Source organism: Camelus bactrianus, chromosome 29, assembly GCF_048773025.1.
Source record: "Camelus bactrianus isolate YW-2024 breed Bactrian camel chromosome 29, ASM4877302v1, whole genome shotgun sequence".
NCBI lineage: Eukaryota > Metazoa > Chordata > Mammalia > Artiodactyla > Camelidae > Camelus > Camelus bactrianus.
Window position 1 is genome coordinate 19,548,512 of NC_133567.1, and position 24,412 is coordinate 19,572,923.

Genomic DNA, 24,412 nt, shown 5'->3' on the forward strand with positions numbered 1-24,412 from the left:
TTATGTAAAAAATAAACACACCAAAATGTTTTTTTTTAGGAAGTTTTTTACCCTTTATTATATTTTCCAAATTTTCTTCAATAAACATTTATTTTTATCAGAAAATTATGTGGTAAAAATTGAAGAATCAAAGCATTTCTTATTATTTTAGGAAATAAATATCATTTACATTTCATGATTTATGAAAATGGTATTATTTGGTTGATTAGTTGGTTGATGTCTTCTCCTTTGCTTTATTTCTTTTTCCAAATAATCTTTTTTCTGATTATAAGAGTAATAACATTAATATTAAAAATATATGAAAATATGGAAAAGTAGGAGTAAATAAAAGTAATATGAAAAAATTTTTTAATCCATTGTCCTACCAACCAGAGATAGTCATTGTTAACATTTATTGTATGTTCTTCCAAATAATGTTTATGCAGATATGTCTATGTCCTGGGCTGGTTTTCAGGGATATACACTGATGGATAACCATATCAGTTATTTACAACTGGCAACGGTTCTGGTGGTTCTCTGTCCATGCCTACAAGTGGCAAAATATGTTGACTATCACTCTTTTGCAGTCTATCAATCAATCAATCAATCAACTTGGTTGATCCATGTTTAAAAAAATGTGGTCATATCACGTGTCCTCTTTTAAAATCTGCCCTTTTTTCACTTAACAATATAGTAACACCTTTTTATGTTAATAAACATGTGGGACTACTTCATCACTTTAGCAACTGCATTATTTGATTGTATGCTTAGAAAGACCTCTCCACTTCAAAATCATTAAAATATCCATCTCCATTGCTTTCCAGTTAAGCTTATCTGAAGCTTAGTGGTCAGCAAACATTTTCCGTAAAGGGTCAGACAGTAAAGATCTTTGGCTTTGTGAGCCAGACATACTGTCCTGTCACAACTGCTCATCTCTGCCTTGTAGTGGGAAAGCACACATAGACAAACTAATGGGTGTGTGCCACTAAAATTTTATTTATGCACACTGAAATGTGATTTCATATCACTTTCATATGTCATGAAAACATTTTTTTTCAACCACTAAATTTTAATTTATGCACACTGAATTGAGACTTCATAGAATTTTCATATGTCATGAAAAATTCTTTTTCAACCATTTAAAACTGTAAAATCATTCTCCTGCTTCTTCAATTGCCAGTCCTGCAGAAACAGGTGGCAGGTCCAGATCTGCATCTGCTAAATCCTCTCTAGCTGAATCTTCTGCTCCACAGCTTTCATCTCCTGCTATGAAGTGTATCAGTGTCACACCAAAATTTTCTTTAGTTAGATGCTAATCTTCTTGGAAAATGTTCTTTTGATGGTACAGAGAATCCATAAGGAATAAAGCAAAAAAATCATAACTCTGACTTAGCTTGCTGTTTCTGTCCAAAACCTAAAATCACAAAATTCAGAGAGAGAATGAAAATCTTCATTTCTATTTTAAAATAACAACTATTCCACTTTTTCCGGAAACTGAACATGTTCACTGAATGCACTAGTGTATTTTATAAATTCCTTTTCTTTCTTTGTAAAAATTTCCCATTGATTTTATCCTTTTACTGAGACAAAACTGAGATGATACTGAAGAAGACTTACCTCAGTGTTGTCCCGTCGAAGCCACAATCTGTGGCTTTGTTATATAGGCTTCTTTTTTATAGTCCGCACTGCATAAGTACTGCTAATTCTTAACTGACTGCCACAAAGAAATGCCGCGTATTGGTAGTCACTATGTATTTAGAAATGCTTTGTTTGCCAGGTACTCTCCTAAGGACCTAATAGACATTATCTCATTTAATCATCACATAAATCTTTGTGGGGTAGGGATTTAGGTCCATTTCACAGATTAAAAAACTACAGCTCAGTAAAGGTAAATAACCTGCCAGCTAGCAAGGGCAGGATCAGAATTTAAACTTAGATTTTTGAGTTTTTAAAGCCACAAACGCTCTAGAGCAGTACTGGCCTGCATTCTTGTAGTTTATTTGCCACCCTGATGAAGCATATTTTTGGTATTCAATAAAAATCCTGTTAAAAAAAACCTTGTTAGTGGTTGTTTGATGTAACTGTACAGGCCTGCCTCTCTAAGATCCATCTCCCACCCAGAAACGAATTACAAGTTGGTTGGCCATCAAGGTCAGAGGCGTCGAATGAATTAAGCCCAGCAAATTAATTACATTAAAAAAAAAAACCCATCAGTGCATAGAGGAATGTTTTTCTGTGATACAATAAATACACAAACACTTTAAAACATTGTTTTATTTATTACCTTACCTTTTTGCTTTGTAGATTTTTAACATAAATGTACAGACCAATTTCAACATGGTCAAATATATCATTTTTATTTTCTTTATGGTTTCTGCCTTTCCCTATTTATTCAAATAGTCATCAGTTTTCTTTCAATATTTCTCTTAAAGTAAACCAGCCTCTAAGTTATTTGTGAGATTGCTTGGTGATTTCTTTAAAAGAATTCCATGTCAGAGGATCCAAGTTTAGCATGCTTTTGCCTTCATTTTATCCCAACAATTTAGATAACAATTTTACAATCACATTCTCTTCCTGGTTACAAGTCTTGATACCTGAATTGATCATGCTCAAATTCAAATTCATGTCTGAACAGATTTCAGTTATCTTTGAAATTGTGCTTCATCAGTTGCAGAGAAACCCATAAACTGTGGAAGAGTGTTCCTTTTCCTTGAGATTAATCTCAGATTACTCTCTAAATTAGCTCAAATCTTAAATGATTTCTTAAATGGTCTCTTATTAATTTCCCACAAAAGATTAAATTTAATCCAGAAACTGCCCATTGTATTGCTTATTTGTAAAACTGTGACACACAAATGGATAATGTATTTCTTGCTTGTGGAGCACTGGCTAAATTTCAATCTCTCTGAAAGATCCACTATGTTCTTTATCTTTTCTTGTGATTGAGATTTATAGTCCACCAAATGAGCTCTATTTGTTTGTAGCTAGGAACTGGCCATTAGAACGTCACAGTATTTTTTTTTAATGTTTTTTGATTCCACAGAATTCCTCTGGGTTCCACAGCCTTCCTATTCTGCTCAAGGTGAAATGCTACTGAGTGGCATATGCAGTTAATCTCATTTACATTTCTTGTTAGTGTTTTTTTCTGATTAGAAGTACAAAGCCATAAGATTTTAAAGTAAGTGAGAAGTGGAGAAAGAGGAACCCTCCTATGCTGTTGGTGGGAATGTAGTTTGGTGCAGCCATTATGGAAAACAGTATGGAGATTTCTCAAAAGATTAAAAATAGACATACCATATGATCCAGCAATCCCACTCCTGGACATATATACAGAGGGAACTCTAAGTCAAAAAGATACATGCACCCCAATGTTCACAGCAGCACTATTTACAATAGCCAAGACATGGAAACAACTTAAATGTCCATTGACAGATGACTGTATATTACGCAATGGAATACTACTCTGCCATAAAAAAGAATAAAATAATGCCATTTGCAGCAATATGGATGGACATAGAGATCGTCATTCTAAGTGAAGTAAGCCAGAAAGAGAAAGAAAAATACTATATGATATCACTCAGATGTGGTATCTAAAAAAAAAAAGGCGGTGGAGGGGAGACACTATGCACTCATCTACAAAACAGAAACAGACTCACAGACTTAGTAAACAATCTTGTTACCGGGGAAATGGGGTGGGAAGGGATAAATTTGGGAGTTTGAGATTTACAAATGTTAGCCACTATATATAAAAATAGATTTTAAAAAAAAGTTTATTTCGTATAGCACAGGGAACTATGTTCAATATCTTATAATAACCTTTAATGGAAAAAAATATGAAAATGAGTATATGTATGTATATGCAAGACTGGGATATTGTGCTGTACACCAGAGAAAGACACATTGTAATTGACTGTACTTCAATTAAAAAAAAAAAAGAAAAAAAGAAAATATGTTGGAATATAAAAAAAAAACTAAAATAAAGTGAGAAAAAAGCAGTACACATAACTGACAGAGGCCATAAATTTTGTGAAAAAGAAATGTATACACAGAAAAAAACCTGGAAAAATCATAAAGTTTGAAGTGGTTTTTCTGCTTGGTGGGATCAATGATTTTCAGTTTCTTTGCACTTTCTTTTGTTATTTTCAAAATTTTAACATGAACATATATTACGTTAGAAAATAATTACAGGTACACCTCGTTTTATTGCATTTCACAGATACTGGTTTTTTTTCTTCCTATACTAGAATCATTTTAATGACCTACATGGGCCAATCAAGGCAGAAATCGATTTTAGTAATGTTGTGGAGTGAGAAGTCTCAGCCTGGGGGCAGAGCTGCCCAAGGAGTGTGCTGACCTGCCAGGCTTACAGGGAGAGGGAAGGCACATCATGATCCAGTGACGGTTTTATGTGTGGATATGAGGGACCTGACCAAGCTGTGTGGTGATGAAGATACTGCATTTTTTACAAGTGAAAGGTTTGTGGCAACCCTGCAGGAAGCAAGTTCTATCAGCACCATTTTTTCAACAGCATTTGGTCAATTCGTGTCTCTGTCACATTTTGGTAGTTCTTGGAATAATTCAAATTTTTTCACTATTACTTTATTTGTTACGGTGATCTGTGATTAGTGATCTTTGATGTTACTTCTATGACTTGCTGAAGGCTCAGATGATGGCTAGCATTTTTTAGCAATAAATATTTTAAAATTAAGATATATACACTTTTTTTCAGACATAATGCTATTCACACTTAATAGACTGCAGAATGGTGTAAATGTAACTTTCATATGCATTGGGAAACCGCAAAATTCATGCCACCCACTTTATTGCAATATTTGTATTTGTTTATTGTGGTGGCCTGGAACTGAACCCACGGTATTTCTGAGGTATGCCTGTATTTGGGGAAAAAAACATAGACCTCTTCCCTTTTACTAAAACACATTGGAATAGACATTATTTGATATAGTTGTAATAACTTTATTTCTGAGTAAAAGCATAGAAATAAAAATACAGCAAAATATTTTTTAAAAATGATTAAGCCATTGGCTTTATTCTGTAACACTATAGAGAATAAGGTGATGAATAAAACCCCAAAACACGGGACTGGAAGCAGACAGGTGATTGACAAATGGTGGGAAGGACTATTTCACATCCTTTTCCTCCTCTTTCTTTTTCTTTTTAAAGGAGTATTTCTTGGAATGAGAGAAAAATCATGAAAATCAAAAGTTTTCTGTGTTTATTACTTAGAACACTGAATTAACTCTGATTATAAACACTGGCGATCATAATTCATCCATCTTGAGGAAACACTGAGTTAGCAAGCAGAAACTGGTCCTGAAGGGGACTCAGATGAGGCCAGTCAAGACCTAAGTGAACTCACCATAACTTCAAACCTTACGTTTCATTTCTTGATCTTGGCGACAGTTATATGGGTGTTTTCACTTTGTAAATATTCCTCAAACTCTATACTGGTGTTGTGAATATAATTCTATACCTACAGTTTGTGTACATTTCTGTATGTTACACTTCGATTAAAATTTTTTACTTGGAAAAAAAAATCTCAGCACGCTCTGCTTCTGTCCTCCTGCAGTGCATCTGGTAACCCCTGCGTTTGGTTCCCCAGAACATTTCCTCTGTGCCCGCAACTCTGGACCCGGCCAATCACAGCAGCCCAGCTCCTGGGCTCAGAAGACTGGTGGGGACACATCTCAAGCAGGACCATCAGTGTCCCTCCTGGAGCTACTCTCCAAGTTAAGGGGATTTTTTTTTTTTTAATATGGAGCTAGGGCTGGTATATTTTAATATCTCCCTAGATTTTCCTTTTTTAATTAATTAATTAAAATACTGTTCTATTTACAAATTTAACCATCTGGAGAGTCAGGGCACTATTCATCGCTTTCTCAATCTTGCCTCTGCTCAGTCCTCTGTGGGGTGGAAAGTCGATAGTCTTTCAAGTCCTTAAGTTCTCATGATTCTTTTCTTGGTTAAAACATCAGGTTCTTTAACTTGAGAATAAGGAAAATGTTCTCTGTGACCCCTTTTCTTTCCTGAGATCCATGTAACAGATGAGTCTTGCAACAAAAAAAGAGCAAAACTGTAAAGAAAAAAGAAAGAAAGAAAGAAAAAAGATTTTCTACTGTTCCATTATCAAGCACTCAAATAACAAATACTCTTAGCTATATGTCATCTGTACTTGCAGAATCATCTGCCTTAGGCAGAATGAAATTAAATAACAGGTCTGAGCCAATTCTGAAGACTTTGTCCCTCCAACCCAGCCTTTAACCTTTTCTGAAGCCTTCCTTTCTAACCTTTTAATCCTATTCTCGACGTGGTGATGGTCAGCCTGGGAGTGATTTATGCAAGGAGCCCATTGGTCAGGAAGGACAGTTCGGCTGTGGTCCTTTAGGTCTGGGGATGGACTGATTAATCTGCGTTGTTCTTTTGTGCTTCTCTGGATCCTCTCCAAAAGATTTTTTAAAAATATATCAAACAATACATTATTTACTCAGTTCTGATCGCTTGAGCCAGAGGGAAAACAAAAGGGAGTAAGGAAAAGAAGATGACAGACACGGTGCTATGTGCATCTAATTTTACTTATCTCAGTTGTATTTAATACTATTTCCACCTACACATTAGCATCCTACCTGGTATTGGACAAATTTTTATAAATTTCTTAGTCTTCACTCATATTTCCCTTGTTGTGATGGCTCGAATAAATATAAGGGTGTAACATTTGTTGATATATTGTGTATTTGCTAGTTCCAGGGAAAAGTACATTATATTATCTCTATTAAGGAATGTTTTGTTTAAACATGTAAACCCCAAAATACCTGATACATGTATAAAGGAGCATATTCAAAATCTGAAATTACTAAAAAATAAGAATTGTATTGATTCATATTTATGTCTCTACATTAAACATTAAACATTTAATCCTATAACTAAATATATTAGTGATTTCATTTATGGCTTTTCTTTATTCTGTATGTCTTTCTAATATCTGCACATCTAACCCTCCATTTATCCAGAGTAATTCTGTGCACATATAAATGCATTTCCCCCCAAATCATTAGAAATGCATGCCATAAATAATTTCAAAGAGCATCAGAAATTATTTAGTTCACATAAAACTTAAAGCTTCCAAATATGAAAAGCGATCATAAAAAATAAAAAGACAAAGATTGCAAATTTATGTCAGATAAAAATGTGCTATTCTTTGTGTATAAAGAATTCTTTAAAGCTATATGGAAAATACAAACAGACTAATAGAAAAATGGGTATGGGCCAGAAACTGGCAATTCACCAAAGAAATGTAAATGGCCAATAAATGTGTGAAAAACATCCAATTTCATTAGTGATTACAGCATTGCCACATTACACAATAGGATGCATATTTTCACATAAAATCAATAAAATCAAGATTTTTTAAAAATTAACTATCCCATGACATCTAGGATGCTGGGAAACAAGCATTCCCATATGCTGTCAATGTATGTAAAATGCTGGAAATTGTCAGGAAAGCAATTTGACCACATGCATCAAATTAACACCTCTGACCAAGTGATAGGGCTTCTAGGAATCGCTTCTAAATTATCACACACTAATTCCAGCATGTACGTACTGGTGATACTGATCGCAGTATCGTCCACAACTGTGAAAAATAAAACCCTGCATGTCTAACAATCACAAGTAAAGAAAACTGAGGCTAAATTTAAAAGCAAATTTTCCAAACTCACAGCAGATAAAGTGCAGGGCTGAGTTCAGACTCGGGTCTGTCTGCCTCCAGTGCCTGTTCCTTAAACCTCTTAAGCTGGTGGTTTTCCTGCTGTCTTCCCTGGAATTTTCTTGAGGTGTCTCAGATTCTGGGATTTCTGGGTTTTTCTGAGCTCAGCATTAGCTCACCTAACATCGACCCCACCTGTGGCCCAGTCTCAGAGTTCTGGGGTCCAGGTAAGATTTCTTGGGGTGGATGTGGGGGGTGCAGAGTGGAGAAATGCTGCTAAATGACAAAATATAACCTTTGACACCCACCATCACATTGGATTGAGTCCCACTCTGCACCAGTACGAGGATGGAGAGGGAGCCTCTGCCCTCTCAGGCCACCGGTGGCCGAGGCCCAGGGCAGGCAGACAAGACGGCGCATCTCAGGACACTAACTGCACTCAGATTCAGATCATCACCCTCCAACCAAATCCCCCACCAGCCGGCCCCACCCCTCTTCTCTGTTTTATTAACAGCGAATAGTATTTTCTCACTGATGAAGTGGTATTTCTGAAAGCTCTACTGTAGTTCCTTTGCCAGACATTCTGACAAGGAGGGTGGTTGAGGTGTTTCTCACAGCCAAGAAAGCACAGGCAGAACTGTGGTCTCTAAGTTGGATTTCTGGGTACCCTGACATCTGAATCAGCTGTCCTCACTGAAAAAGCCAAACATCTTGTTTTCCCTGCCCTGGTTTAAATGCCAACTAAATTTAATTATCCTAAGCCAGTGATTTTCAAAGAATGCATTATTACCTGAAGCTTCATATGCCAATTCTTATGACCCCCCCCCCCCAGAATCCACTGGGTCCATGGGGGGCAAGGGTGCAGGAGGGTGGGGCCCCAAAATGTGGGTTGTAGCAGGGGATTCTGATACCCTCAGGTCAGAAATGTTGTCCTGAGCTTCCTCCTCTTCCATTCCTCACACCAACTAGACAACATTAATCACACCCTTCCTCTGTGTGGCCCCATTAAGTCATGTAATGCTGTGTTGTGTTATGTTACATTATTACATCATGATATTTAGTTGTGTGTCTGCATTTCCCCCTCGTGAGCTCCTTAAGTGACAGGACCTAGGTTTTATACGTGTTCATATCTTTAGGGCAAGCACAGCACCTGGAACTTATTAAATGTGTGTTAAATGAATATTGAACAAATTGAGTCACCAAGAGAAAAGGGAAAGTCTGAAACCCGCATGCCTTAGTGTGAGAATATCATCCATCGATGTGCTGTGTGACCACTTATTGTCATGTTCCAAGCAGCTTCCAAAAGCTGCTTCTTTTAGACCATCTTTCATAGGTTTCACTGACTTTCTTATTGGGTCTGAATTTTTAGCTACAGTTTCCTCATGCACAATGTCTTGAGCTGCAGTTTGTTCCAGTTTTGTCAGCTTTGGTCACATCTTCCATAGAGAGCGTTTTTTCTCTTTCATGTTGGAAATGTAAGACACTGTTAGCTAATGTTTCCTAAGTCCTTACTATTCACCAAATATGTATTGAGGCCCTGCTATATGCCAAGTGCTATTCTAGGTATGTTATAAAATAGAAGAGACAAAACTCTGTGCTCTGTGTCTGGCTCTGGGCTAGATGTTTTCTGCCTATATCATCTCACTAAGTCACATGTTGTGAAAATTAACCTTCCAAGTGTCATGGGGCATTTCAACTTAAAGAACTGGGGAAAATTCCTAATTTACATTAATCTCTTTTAAGTCTATTTTGAGTGGGAAAAGGGACCACCAATTTATCACTAGCTATGCCACATCCCTTTATAAATTATGCAATTTACGAAGTTCTTTTTCTGGCTCATAGGTCTTCATCATTTAGCACTGAGTAGACACTTGTGAGAACAGCACCCTAGCGTGTGGGCTCCATCCAGCTGTGTGTGTTTACTGGGTGAGGTGATTAATAGTATTTTGCACCCAGGCAGCACCCTGGATAAGACTGTTAAAGGTCCTATGTGCCTGGGTTCTCTTAACTGTTGTTATTATTAGGGTGACAACCACATGGCACAGAACTTTGAAGCACATGGTCTGATTTATAATCCCTTGTTGACTCTGGGGACTATTGAAGAGTAATGAACAAATTGTTTATCTAATTTTCCTACTTAAGTAGTATTTTAAAACACAATAAAACATTGTTTTACTGTGGTAAAAAAGACAACATAAAATCTACCATCTTAACCATTCTGAAGTATTCAGTTCAGTAGTGTTCAGTGAGAAAACGTTGGTCAAACAGATCTCCTGAACTTTATCGTCCTGCAGATCTCAAACTCTGAACTCGTTAAACGACAACTGACCTCTTATCCCTCCCTGGCGGTTTTCATAGGGCTTTCGTATACAAAGCTTACAGAGTTCCATCCTTTTTCTTGTCTATGTCTCTAAAAGCATGAGAAGAAGACAGGGAAGGCAGAAGAACTGCTGTCCGTGTTTCCCTGTGAGTCACGTTCACCATCTGTGAGAATCAGCGGCTGTCGGAGAGCTCCCTGAGTGCCTTCAGGGCTGTAACACGGAACTCTGGCCCTTAGTAGTGCCAGGGAGTTGAAATGCCTTTTGCCTATTTGTGTGCTTTGGGAGAACTTCCAGAAACAGGTTCTAGAAGATAAAAGGGTCTCAGATTAGCAGATACAAACTACTATATACAGAATAGATAAACAACAAGGTCCTACTATAGCACGGGGAATTATATTCAATAACTTGTAATAACATAATGAAAAAGAATATGAAAAAGAATATACACATAGATGTATAACTGAATCACTGTGCTGTACACCAGAGCTAACACAACACTGTAAATCAACTATACTTCAATTTTTAAAAAAAAAAAAAAGGGCCTCAGAGCTGTGGGCTCACCCTCCACACCGCAGTGCTGGTGTTCTTCCTCTCATGTCTCAGACAATAATCACGTGGCTTGCACTTAAATAGTTCCAGTGATGGAAGTCTCACCACACCCGAGGGCAGTGTTCCTTCCTTGTCTTCCCTATATGATTCCTACAGGTTTCGAGAAAACGTCACAAAACTGCTCTCCTGCATAGCTGAAAGTATTTGGAGTTGACCTGTCTGGTCTGGTTCTGTGTCTTGCCTGCTTCAGGCTTGCTTTCTTTCTGCCTAGATGCAATCTGGATTTAGGAAATAGTAAAAGAAAGTATTTTAAATAAACAGAGTATTGATATTTGACAACGAGATTTCCACATGAGTGTAGCTCATTCATACATTCAACAGAAGCAGTCTAGAGAACAGTGTGAGGTGGCATGGAGCCTGGAAGCCAGGAGCCCTATGAGACAGGTACCTTTGTTTCATTCGGTCTTTTGTCTTCCCAAAATCTCTGATGCCTTCCTCCCATTCTTAGTCCATATGGTTCAGCCAGAGTTGACCCACACCTACCTTTCCAGGCAAGCGCGTCATCCTCACCATGGTGATGCTGGAAGCCACTGCACTAGCCCTCACTTCTGGCTAAGGCTTTGGGAATTGCCTCCTGCCTGACATGGGTGTCCAGAGCAAGATCCAAGAACAGGTGCAATAATGTAACTCATAAATACAGGGTCATGGTCACAGACAAGCAGAGTGAACAGGCTGCAGCGAGGGTCACTGGCTCACTCTGATTGGAAGGACAGCTACTCAATAATTAGATCTATTCAATAATATAAAAATAAAGTGAGATTTTATTAAGAAACTGCTAGTGAATTAAGAAAATGTAAAGGCAGATCCAACCCTGAGAACATTTTTGGAGAATTGAGAATCAAGTAAAAATATTCCTAAACCATATTAAATGTCATATATATATATATGAAATGTTTATTTTTTGACCAAAAAGAAGTAATACATGCTATTTCTGCATTGAGCCCTGCACGGTGTGTTTTTGCAACATTGGTACAGGAATATATCCTATACAGATGGTTGATTCATCCATCCCCTATTTCAAGAAGTATCTGTGGACATTTCAAAGTGAACTGTGCCTTTCAGTTGAAGATTAACTTGTTTAGAAGACTTTGTGCTGCCAAAAATACCAAACGATAACCAAAAATAATAAAGAAATAAGCAGCTCAAACTTTGCTGATCTTTATGATAACCTCATTTCTCTCGTGGCTGTCTACCTTTTGAGGCTCCATTAACTCTGTCCTGCACAGGCTACTAGAAAAGTAGCCTTCCAATTTTTTTGACACTGACATACATAAGAAATATTTTAAATGGAAGTTTAGAATAGCATTTACATGTATATATATACATATATAAATGAGAAAAAGTGTTCTGAAATATTGCTTTCCTTTACCATCTGCAATTCACTAATGTTTTGTTTTCTATTCCTTTCTATTCTTTTCCTCTATTTGTTTTTTTCCCATCCTATTCTATTTCATTTTAAAATGTCAATTGTGACTCACAAAGTTGATTTCACAACTTACTAATTGATCTTAACGAGTAGTTTGAAAAACATTGCTTTAGTCTAGGGTACAGCAAAGGATGAAAACTAGAAATGTCTCTTTTTGTGGCTCAGCCCCAAGAATTTTGCCAGTCTACTTCAGATTATTTGACACTTCTTTTTCATTCATTCATTTATTCCTTCATTTCATTTATTAGAGGAATAGCTATGAAGCCCCTCCCACGAGCTGGGCACTTGGCCAGCTATGGGGAATACAGAGGTGGGCAGCACGGATTCCGGCGCTCACTGGACTCAACTCGAAGGAAAGTTGTGTCGGGAGATCTAAACACCAAGGTGGGGGCAGTGGTGACGTGAGAAAGGAGGTGAAATTGTGGCATCTAGGGGAGTCATTTACTCAGTAGTTTCCTGGTGGTAACAACTCATTCATCTGCAGTTTTCAGAAAGGAAGACACTGATTTTGGTTTTGCTAATACGATGATGAATAAATATGGTCTTTTCACTGCTGCTAGTCTGATAGTGTGGGGTGGGTAACATTAATAATTACAATACAATTCAGTAACGCCACAGACCAACATAACCATTTTGAGTTGCACAGAGTCAAAGGATAGTTAAAAATAGAGGAAACGGAGACTGCAAGCAGGGGAGGAAAGGACAGAAGATGAGGGCAAACACTGGGAAATGAGCCTGGTTGTAGGGATAGTTTCCAGGATATGGAGAGATTTTGATATTTTTTACAAGTTGAGGGAAAGGAACCAGTGGAGAGGCCAAGACAGGGCATGATCAGGTGATGCAGTGGGGGATCTGGGGGTGAGGAGCAAGTGCAGTGGGAAGGAATTCACCTGGGAAAGAATAACAAGCATGGTGACCACTTTATGGACAAAACAAAGGAGTAACAGTCAAAGCCTGCAATATTATTAAATTTATTATGAAGACTAAAAAAATATTATTTGATATGGAGAACATTTTTCATTAGCTACGTTTTCTCCTTTTCTTGAATGATATAATAGATAGCATTTTGTCCTGAAATTACTCCCCAAGTTACAAGCCCTCTTGCCTCATCCCTTTATTTCATTGATTTTTTTTCTTTGGGCCTGCCAAAATGACATCATCTTTCACTCATGGACCTTTATTTTTTAACTTGCACTTGAAGAATAACATTTATAAAGAAAAGCACAGGAAACAAAAGTGTTGTTCAGCTTGATGAATTTTCACAAAGTGGGGACATCTGTGTGCAACTTGTAGCCCTTCTAAGAAACATCACCTGCACCCCCAAAACGCTGCCACCCCCAGAGGCCCCTACCAGTTATTCTCTCTCCATCCGAGGGTGACCACTGTCCTGATTTCTAACAAGGCGGGTGGGGGGGCATTTTTAAACAAGAAAATAATCTAAGCGCTCCAACAGATAAATCCACATGCAAGAAGGTATTTCTTTAAAAGCTGTCCAAATAAGGGCACTATTTCCAACCTGTTCTTAACTGTTTACCTCACTCCTATATTGTTTGCCTAGTTGGAGTAAAACTGAAGAGTAGACCAATCAGAAGGCTTTTTTCTGGAAGACTCCCCTTAGAAACAAACATTTTGAAATGAAATGGGAGGCAGAATTAAAACCAAATGTGAACTACCTATTTATATAATAAGTAACCTGTCTCTAGCTATTGTATGCATTTGATGCATTGGTATCTTTCTAAAACCCAAGATATATTTTTCACGCTACTTCCAAAATAAAATTTTGGAAAATACAGAAGTCAATATAATCCACAGTTCATTACCCAGTGGTGCCACTGTAATAATGAAACAAAGGAAACATCTTTAATGTCCATAAGTAGTAACACATTAACGTCAATCAATTTGTAAGTGAAAAAGTCTCAGAACTATTTGCATAAAACTCTCATTTATGTTATAAAGGCATAGATGAAAAAGAATTAGGATTTTTTAAAAATTCCAAAACCATCTTCTTTGGTTTCACATAAACATGACTGAAGTTTTTTTTAGCAGTAATTAAGAAACACTTACATACTTTGAGAGACAATGCTATTTGAGAACAATGACAAATGGCTATTTATTCATTTATTCAATGCATATTTATTGGTAAATAATGGTTTGGAAGCCAATACTCAAGTGTCTTATGGAAATGTAGTTATTACATTTATAATATTTCCTATTATGTACTAATTCATGATTTTTAGCATGTCATTCTCTTTTGTAATTAAGTGGCAGTAAATCAAGTATGACTTATTCAGATACATTAAGTGAGAAGTTAAACTCAAGATGCAACTTGAGTGGTTACCAGTGGGGAGAGGGAAGAGGAGGGGCAAGATAGGGGCAGGGGATGAAAAGGTATAAACTACTACATATAAAATAAATAAGCTACAAGAATATATTGTACAGCATAGGGAATATAGCCAATATTTTACAATAATTATAAATGGAGTATAACTTTAAAAATTGTGATTAACTGTGTTGTGCACTGAAATTTACTTAATATTGTACATCAACTATACCTCAGTAAAAAAAAAAAAAAAAAAAGATGCAACTAGAATCATCCAAGTGCAAGGTCATTTATTTCCAATTGCTTTGAGGTTAGTGTCCTCATTAGAAATAGAGCTGATGAAGCATCCTGTTCCCACCACTATAAATAATCCCCTCGCCCCTCTTTTTATTCCCACAGTTTTTAAGAGCCACCATAGTGAAGGCATCTACGTTTCATTCAGATAGAATGGGATGAAGTTTTCTTTTCACATATATTTATAAATTCTCATCTGCATTATTGCATTTATCAAATATAATTGTAATTATTTACTTCGGGTCTCTCCCAATGGATTACACATTCCTTAAAGGTAAGGATAATGCCCTATTCCTCTTTAAAACCCTAGTCCCTAGCATAGTGCTCAGCACTATACCTGAGCCAATGTTTAGACAACTGTACCTAGTTATCAATGGTAGTACCTAAATATTTTCAAAAGCAGGTACTTTTAAAAAAAAATGAGTATTTCCATCAGAATGATTTAACTAGCAACTGGGGAAGATTTTATTTTTCCAAAGATGGCCACCACAATATATCCCATCCTCCAAGCTCCTGGTACAGTGAGAAAGTGACACTCTTCCCACCAAGTAGTGTGGTCGATGTCCCCTCCTCTTGAAACTGGGCGGACCTCTGTGACTGCCTCCATCAATGTAGTACAGTTGCAAGTGGTGTTATACGACTTCCAAAGGTAGGTCATAAAAATGCCATGGACTTCTGCCTTGTCCTCTGGGGACACTTGCTCTTGGAACCCAACCACTATGTAAGGAAGCCAGGCTGGCTCACAGAGGCCACAGGCAGGTGTCTCAGCCAGCAGCCCCAGCTGAAGTTCCAGCTTTCAGCCAACATCAGCTGCTAGATGGGTGAGTGAGTCTTTGCATGACGGTTCCAGCCCCTAGCTGTTGTCACCAGCTGATGCTGCAGGGAAAAGGAAAAAAGCTGTCCCTGCAGAGCCCTGTCCAAACTGCAGATTCATGGACAAAATAAATGATGGTTGTTTTAAGCCACTTACCCCTGCCTATACTAACTGATAGGTTGTTATGCAGCAAGAGACAACCAGAACAGCTACTTCTAGTTCACACTCCGGTGGAAACGGAGGGAAGGGCTGGCGCCCCAGAGCCCTCTCTTCTATTTCCTGTTCTTAATCCAGGTGCAGCGAGAAGCAACATGGTCAAATGGAAGTAGGGTTAGAACCCGCAGGGTGAGCCCTAACTAGGACAAAGAGTCCTTGAAAAATTAATTTGAGCCCATTAAATTGCAAGCATTAAACATGCATTTGTGATGCCTGGATTTTTTTTTTTTTTTGAGGAGGCAGAAAAAAATATTTTTAATGACTACAGAATGATTGTGACAAACTCTTCTCATGTCTTATTGATGTGTTAAGAATCATGTTATAGGCATGGGAAGTTAAATTATCTAATGCTGGTATTCTGTGATCTTGTAATAAAGGAGCTGTTAACTTGCTGCGGGATGCTTTAAGATTTGCCTGAAGTTACTGCATAATCAGTGTGAACAGAATGTGGTTACCGACCTCATCAATGCCTCTGACACAGTAAATCATGTTGTGCTGAAAAAATTACACAGGAGTGAGTGAAACGTGCGATGCAAGCATAGATGAGTTAACTGGCCGGTTCACGGACATAGGCTGCTTTCTTTCCTGGGAAATTACGTGTGACAGTTAAATTAACCTTAAGGGACTTGGAGGTTGGCAAAGATTTGCATATTTTTTTCATTCTTTATTTATGAACTGCCAAGTTCTTTGGAGAGTACAACAGTGCATTTTTATATTAACAATGAAATACATTATTTGGGAGGAAGCACTGGAGAATGAGATTGAAGAAACCAACTTGGGGCTTATCAACCATTTCAATCTATGAAAACACTGCAGCATTTAACCTTGAGTAGCACTGCCTTGCCTCCTTAGTGAAGATAAAATATAAACTATTTTTTATTAAGAACAAAAGGCCACTAGACTCTAATTCTCCTTTCATTCCCATTTAAGTCAAGCTACTTATTTTTGACTTTGAAAATGGCAGTTGTCAAGCTCACAGGAGTCTGACTCTGGCTAACAGAGGTGCATTTTTTTAGACTTCAGCTGAACAAATGTGAACAAATACTTGCTCTCTAGGGGTGGGGTACCTTCTCTGATAATGTCAGAAGAAATGGACACCAAGACCCTCCGCTCCTCCCTTTTACATTTTTTCCCCTTTTTTCTCTTTTGTCTTTAATTCCGGGTGGTTGCTGATTTAAACAAACTACAGATCTGATTCCTAGTCACATATGTTTTTTAAGTTTTAAAATCACTGCAAATTTCTAAAAGGAGAAGGCCAGCATCCATGGTCACTGTGGACTCCCTCCTGGAATGCCTGTCTGCCCCACTGCTTGAGTCTTGTAGGGCTAAGACCCATTCAGGATAACTGTGAAGCCCAAAATATATTGATAGAATACGCGTAGGAAAATGTTCATCATGATATTGTGATTTTCAAACAAAAAATTAAAGATTTTCAAGAATATTGTATTATGCAGAGGTTACATATTATGATTATGAAGAACATTTAGCAAGTGGGGAGATCTTTTTATACAGAACAGTACTTCAAGCTCTAAGTAGACTGTGATTACAACAATGTAAAAAAGTTGAAAGAGGAAGGAAACATAAAAATGTTAACAATGGTTAAGAAGCATTAATAAGATGTATTGTGTAAACAACTATTCTATACTTTTTTTTGTCAAAGAAAGGAATGATTATATACAGGATGACAAATGGATAAATGATTTGTTACACCCTGTCAGTTACTTTGTGAATAGTCTCTTCTGGAGAGGGTATAGCTTAAGACGTAGAGTGCATGTTTAGTGTGCATGAGGTCCTGGGTTCAATCCCCAGTATCTCCTCTAAAAATAAATACACAAATTTAATTATCTCCCACCCTGCCAAAAAAAAAGTTCCTTATAACCACATTAACAAAGAACTATTACAGCCACAAAGCAGGACTATGAGATGGATTTGCATTATGGTAGTGGAATATTTTTTTCTTATTTTCCCCTACATTCTGTAAAGGTCATTACATTATTATTATAAAAATTATATAATACAACTGTTAACTGTTCCAGTTAATAAAACTGGAAGAAACAGAAAGAAAAAAACAATTTTTAAGTACTCAACAATGCTTAAATCCAGCAGGAGAGAATAGAGACCATCTTGAGCTACTGGCTAAAATGAAGTGACACAGAAATATGGAGAAAGTCTTGACAGAGGTCCTCCCTATGTCATGTTAGCCAAATTCAAAAGGGACACAGAGGTGACTTCCATCACTGGACACAGTCCCCTTACAAATAAACTGTATTCCCATTCCTAATTTTCCTCAAAACAGTCTTTGCTTGACTTCATCGAATTCCTTCACATTCTCAAACTCTTCACACAAACTGGAGTTTAAAAAAGGCCTTCTGTTTATAAGTGGGAATAAATCATGTTTTACTTTAATTTAGGAAATAGCAAATGCACATCAGGAGTTGCAAAGCTGTTTTTGAGAATATGAGATTCAGTCTACATAAAGAAACATGAAGAAAATACGAAGATATGATAACATCAGAAGTAAGCTCGGTTTTGAGAGAAAAAACTGAAAGCTAGTGTAGGAAAGCTAGTAAGAAGTAGAAGTGGAATTTGCAAAATAGATGGAGTTGAACCACAAACTTTTCAGACAAGTGTTGGTACAAACAGACTATGAATAAAAATCAAATTCACCTGGGGTGGCTGGGACAGGGGGGTATTGTGGGTTTCCAGAGTGGTCTGGGCTTACACATCTGCGGGCTTTTTGGCTTGTTCTTCTGTCATAAGCGTGTTCTTGAGCTGTAATTTACATGTGTACTTGGGCTATGAACTCAGATTTTAGAGACTGTCAAAAAACAGTTCTTGCTTTCTCCTCCTGCTTAAACAAGTTTAATCCTGGATGATTTTGATTTACCTGTTGAACACACACTTGTTTAAAAAGATTATTCTAGATACAAGTAAAAAATAATAGGCTGATGCAAAATTTATATAAAATGGTGTTTTAAAATGTTCATTTTGCCTTCTACCCTGCAAGCATCCAAAATAATTTCATTAAAATTATATTCATTTCCCACATATGAAAACCAATATTCCTGAAATTCTGGCTGATATCATTTGGAGTCATCAATTATTATTTGCATACATTTGGAATAAAGACAAATGGCAAATAATACTATGTGTGCTCTGCCTGAAGCCAACTTTTTCTGAAGAGTATCATTAAAAAGTATTGTTCTCTGGGCAAATCCATTTACTAGGCCTGATATGTGGCTGTAATAGTTCTTTGTTAATATGGCTATAAGAAACTCTTCACAAAGTAACCTATTGGGTATAACATCGTTTATCAATTTCTCATCCCACAAGCATTTCTCTCTTTGACCAAAAAAAGTATAGGAGAGGTGAGGGGGAGGAATAAATGGAGAGTTTGGGATTATATTACTATATATAAGACAGATAAACAAGGACTTACTGTATAGTACAGGGAACTATATTCAATATCTTGTAATAACTTATAATGGAAAGGAATCTGAAAAAGAATATATGTATGTATAACTGAACCACTTTGCTGTACATCCGAAACTAACACAACATTGCAAATGAACTATACTTCAAAAAAAAAAGTACTAGATAGTTGTTTGCAGAATATATCTTGTTAATGGTTCTTAAAAAAAACTCCTCTTCTTCCTTATAGAAACAATTTCAATCAAATTTCCCTCACACCTTCTGTGCAAGCATCATCCTTCCCTGATAGAAGACAACAGACGTGCACACTGGGGGCTTCCTGGTCTTTTCCAACGGTAGTTCCCATGATCAGGACTCTATGGGTACAGTCTACATCAATTATTTTACTAATGACCATGGAGAATCTAGGGAGTACATGTCTGTCATTCAGCTGTTGTACACGATTCAAATACATCACGAGCCAAGTGCTTTGGAGGTGATTCACGCTTGAGTCAGGTGCTTGATTCACACCTACTCTTCCTCTGACAGTCAGTAATCCTTCAAGCTCTAATTTTATGATGTAATTTTAGTAGTGGAATTAACCTGGAACACCTCAAAATTATATAATTAATTACATTCAGCTTCAATTATAATTACTGTTTAATCTCAGCCTCTCAGCCTGACACCCCACAGAAATCTGGCGCACACAATGGCAGTCAGGGTGGATGGTGAGACTCCTTCAGCCTACTGGTTCATAGGCGCCCACTAATTATATAAATTGTATTTATTTGCTAAAAAATCTCTCAGGGATTAGTCAAGTGCATGCCATTTATTTGGAACTGAGGGCTTGGAGAAGTTAAGGTACAGAGAGTGAAGGGAACTACTTTCAGTAATTTCTAATTATGTTCCCCTTAACATTCATTTTGAAAAGGTTTAATCAATGAATTTTTTTAAGGTTTCTTTAGTCACATAAATTTGATTTATGCTGGATTTAAAAATTAAATAACTTTCTGTACTATAGAGTTCCTTGGTCTTTGATATGTTAATATATGTTGAGAATCTCCGAGATGGGAGATATAAAATGTTTCCTAAACTCTTTGAACAGAGAACACCCTCTCCTTTAAACAACAGCAATAGCAACTTTATGGAAGTATAATTTACATGCCATGAAATTCACTTGTTTCACAGGTACAATTAAATGATTTTTCAGTGAATTTATAGGGTTGTACAACCATCACTAAAATCCAAGTTTAGAACATTTTCATTACCTCAAAAACATCTCTTGTTCCCATTTGCCATTACTCTGAATTCCCACCTCCAGCCCTAGGCAGCCACTAATCTACTTTGTCATAATAGATTTGCCTCTTCTGGAAATTTTACATAAATGGACTCATACAGTACTTGTATTCTGAGTCTAGCTTCTTTCACTAAGCACATTTTTGAGGTTCACTTTGTAGTATGTACCAGTACTTCTTTTTATTGACAAATAGTATTCCATATAGATACACCACATTCTTTAAAATCCACTCATGAGTTTATGGGCATTTGGATTGCCCACTTTTTGGCTGTGAATGACGCTGCTGAACATTCATATGTCCAAGTCTATGTATGAACATACATTTTCATTTCTCTTGGGTATATATTTAGGATTGAAGTTGTGAATCATATGGTGACTTTATGTTTAATTAAAAAAAAAACTTCCAAAGTGCTTTTCCAAAATGGCTGCACTATTTTGCACTCCCACCAGCAGTGTATGAGAGCTCCAATTTCTCCACATCCTCACCAACTGGTCATCTTAGTGGATGTGTTGTGCTATTTCAATTGTGGTTTTGATTTGGATTACCTGGTGGCTAACAAAGTTGAGAATCTTTGTGTGTCTGTTGGCCATTCATTTTTCTTTGTTCAAAATGTCTTTCAAATTTCTTGCCCATTTAAAATCAGGTTCTTTTCTTATTATTGCATTGCAAAAGTTCCTTGTATTCTGGATATAAGATCTGAATCAAATATGACTTGCAAATATTTTCCCCTCTTCTCTTTTCACTTTCTTTTGGTATCTTTTTAAACACAAACATTTAAAATTTTTATTGAGTTCAACATATCAATTTTTTTCTTTTATTGCTTGTGCTTTTTTGTTATTTCCAAGAAAGTCATGAAGATTTGCTCCTATGTTTTCTTCTAAAACTTTTGTAATTTTAGCTCTGGATGGATAATTCATTTGGTGTTAAATTTTGAGTATGATGAGCAGTAAAGGTTTAAGTATATCTTTTTGCATGTGGATATCCAACTGTCCCAGCACCGTTTGTTGAAAAGACTATCCTTTCCCTATTGAATTGCCTTGGCACCTTTGTTGAAAAGCAATTGAGCATAAATGTAAGAGTCTTTAATATGTTAATGTATGTTGTGAATCTCCAACAGGGAGGATATAAAATGTTTCCCAAAATTTTTTTAACAAGGAATTTTCCTCCATCCCTCCCACATCCCCCCAACATCCCCCCCCCCCTTTTTTTAAACACAGGCTTTCACACAGGTCCTCACTGCTGACCACACAACAAACTTCAGGGAATGCTTCTCTAAGGTGCTCAGGGCTCTAACTTTTACTTGCAACTAACTTCGTTGCTTGTTTTTAGTGGCTAGGAGGCTGAGCATTGTATTTGAAGCTGCAAAACCAAAGGCATCATTTCTAGTAATACGCTTACGTAAGTACGATAAGACATTGCACTACGCAGAAATGCATGTAAAGGCTGTTGAAAATACTTGTTATTGAATTAGATCCATATTTTACACATATTTAGAAAGAAAAGGGGGTTTCTCACAGGCATAATGGATGAAACTTTGAAGTATGGAGGATTCTGCTACCGTGTTTTTACATTTTTGGGGTAATGCATCTTGCTTGATCATGATATCTGACAGGAGTACATATCATTAGTAAGGTATTAAAGACTTATTTGCATATACTTTATCATATATATATATACATATATATATACACACACACATATATATATATATACACACATATGTTGGGGGTGTATTTTTTTCCTTTTAAAAACTAGTAGATTTTAAGGGGGGTGGGTATAGCTCAAGCGGTAGAGTGCATGCCTAGCATGCACAACGCCTGGGTTCAATCCCCAGTACCTCCTCTAAAAAATAAGTAAAACCTAATTACCTCCCCCCACCAAAAAAGAAAGAAAGAAAGAAAAAAACTAGTAGATTCTGTCTTAATGTTCTTATTTAACCCACTATAATGCAAAATGTTGGATAATTGCTTAAACGACCTTGTTAGAATGACAATGCTATTTTAGCATTATATTATTAAAGCAAACAAAAAAAGTACAAAAATAAAAAGTGAAATTAAAATGAGTGTGTCTTTATCACCTTGTATTTCTCTGTAGAACAGAAGACTATAGATAGAGATCAATGATGAGAGGGAAGAAAATGTACACTTTGATGGAGAGAATGCGTCATCATAAATCTTGAAAAGTAGGCCAAAAGGCCTTTGTCAGTGCTCTAAACACAGAGCCTGGTGAATGTCGCTGACCGACTGACAGGCAGACGACTCCAGGGAACGCCTGAGGTTCTAGAAACCCACAGAAAATGACAGTGTAAGCCAAGTATGTAGGTGTTCTTCCAGCGTAGGCGGAAGTGCATTCAGAGTCCTAACCGACGTGTTGATTTTCTAACCATGCCTCCCTTCTGCTAGTGATCTAGAGTTCTTTTTAAAAACCTACTATTGTTTTTTTTTGACGATCTAAGATGGCATTATGTTTCTCCTTATATATAAGAAGTGATTGCATACCTAAGTTTCCAAATAGATAACAATAATACTTCTGGATATTCTATTATGCCAAACAAAATTTGTAGCAGAAAATTTATTTTCTTGTGAAACTGCAGCCATATCTAGGACAGGATTCAGAATGTAAAGCACCGCCTTCCTCTTTGTAAGGGTTTGTATTCTGTCTAATTTTGAGACAGTCTGTCTAGTTTTGAGAAATGGCCCTTGTCCATTTTTAGTCTCACTATATTTTTAAAGGAACTTAAGCGTTCATTTTAGCTTATACATCTCAAACCTTTTTAGGATGGACTTTAGTAATTAGCTAATTTACGAAAATTTAACTTGTATTCTATTTTCATTTGTCACCTGAAACCATACCCAATGTTTGCTCAGCATTTAAGATTCCCCCCTCCCACTTCCCAGGATACTTGGAAACTTTCAGGCTCCTTCCCCCTAGAGAGGCCATGTACAGATTTTGTTTTTAACCGTTTTCTCTTTGGCCGGTGTGCGTGGTCTAGTTTTTTCTTTCTTTTCGGGAGGTTAGGCTTACCTACAAAGCCCTGCCGTCGAGGGAGAGGCGCTCTGCCGGGACGCTGCCGCGCTGAACAGTCACAGCGCTGCCCGCCGTGACCTCGTCGACCCCCCGCGCGCGGTGGGCGGGCGTTGATGACGTCACGCCCAGACGCTCCGGCCAGTGGGATGGTTACCTCCGAGCTACCGCCTCCGGGCCTGGCGGGTGTGGGTGGGTGGGTCAGGGATGGAGAGTCTGGATTTCACACCAGTGTCGGGCATCCACTTTTCTGCCTATGGGGGAAATCTCTTTTCAGCCTGGCCCAAAGTTGTGCTCAAGGAAGAAATAAAACTCCCCTTCCATCTGCGCAGCTGAACAGTTTCAGAAAGAGTAGGGGCAGCAGGCTGATAGAGCCTGGGGCCAACAGGAAGCCGCTCCCTCGGCGCTGGAAATAAGGGGCGGGAATTCGTCTATCATTCCCAGGAGTATCGAAGTCTGGGAGAGTTTCCTCCTTCAAGCAAGCAGCCCTAAACTAAAGTAAGAAAGCTGCCTCCTCCCAGGGACTACCCTGGAGCCATCGCCCGTGGAGGGCCCAGGAGAATTTGGATGGGAAGAAGAATCCACTCAGTGATGGGGATTATTCTGTTGCACACGTGGCTAAGATTTTTACGAGAGTGAGGAGAGATTGGAAATTAATATATTTGCAATCATATATCAACCAGGTATTGTAAAATGCTTATAGTTCTTATTCTGCAGTGTCGGCTCAATCATAACATCAGTTACTTTCTTTCGTTATCTTTATGAAGCTCTGATGCAAAGAACTCCTACCATGTTTTTATAGAAACAGGTCTGGGCTGGCGAAACTCCCATATCACTGTAAGTAACCAGGAAGTTGTTTTTCAGTCTGTTTTCCTTGGTGCTACAACACCTGCAGTAACGTATATAGTCAATGAATGATGACATGGGTAGAAAATCACCAGCAAATTGGTAAATTCCAGTAAACTGACAATATATTCCTA

At 37.4% G+C, this 24,412-nt stretch overlaps 1 long non-coding RNA gene across 3 annotated transcripts; it reads right to left on the bottom strand.

Moving 5' to 3' along the window:
* Window positions 1–3,117: 3,117 nt before the first annotated feature.
* LOC141575525 (uncharacterized) lies at window positions 3,118–23,597 on the bottom strand. 3 transcript variants are annotated; one of them, XR_012503159.1, is made up of 4 exons: window positions 23,433–23,593; window positions 10,582–10,847; window positions 6,285–10,323; window positions 3,119–6,070 (listed from the first exon to the last, which is right to left on the bottom strand). It is a non-coding gene; the product is annotated as an uncharacterized LOC141575525 (long non-coding RNA). The 3 variants fall into 3 exon arrangements; XR_012503158.1 differs by having other exon boundaries at window positions 3,118–6,070; window positions 6,285–10,847; window positions 23,433–23,597; XR_012503160.1 differs by lacking the exon at window positions 10,582–10,847 and having other exon boundaries at window positions 23,433–23,591.
* Window positions 23,598–24,412: the final 815 nt, after the last annotated feature.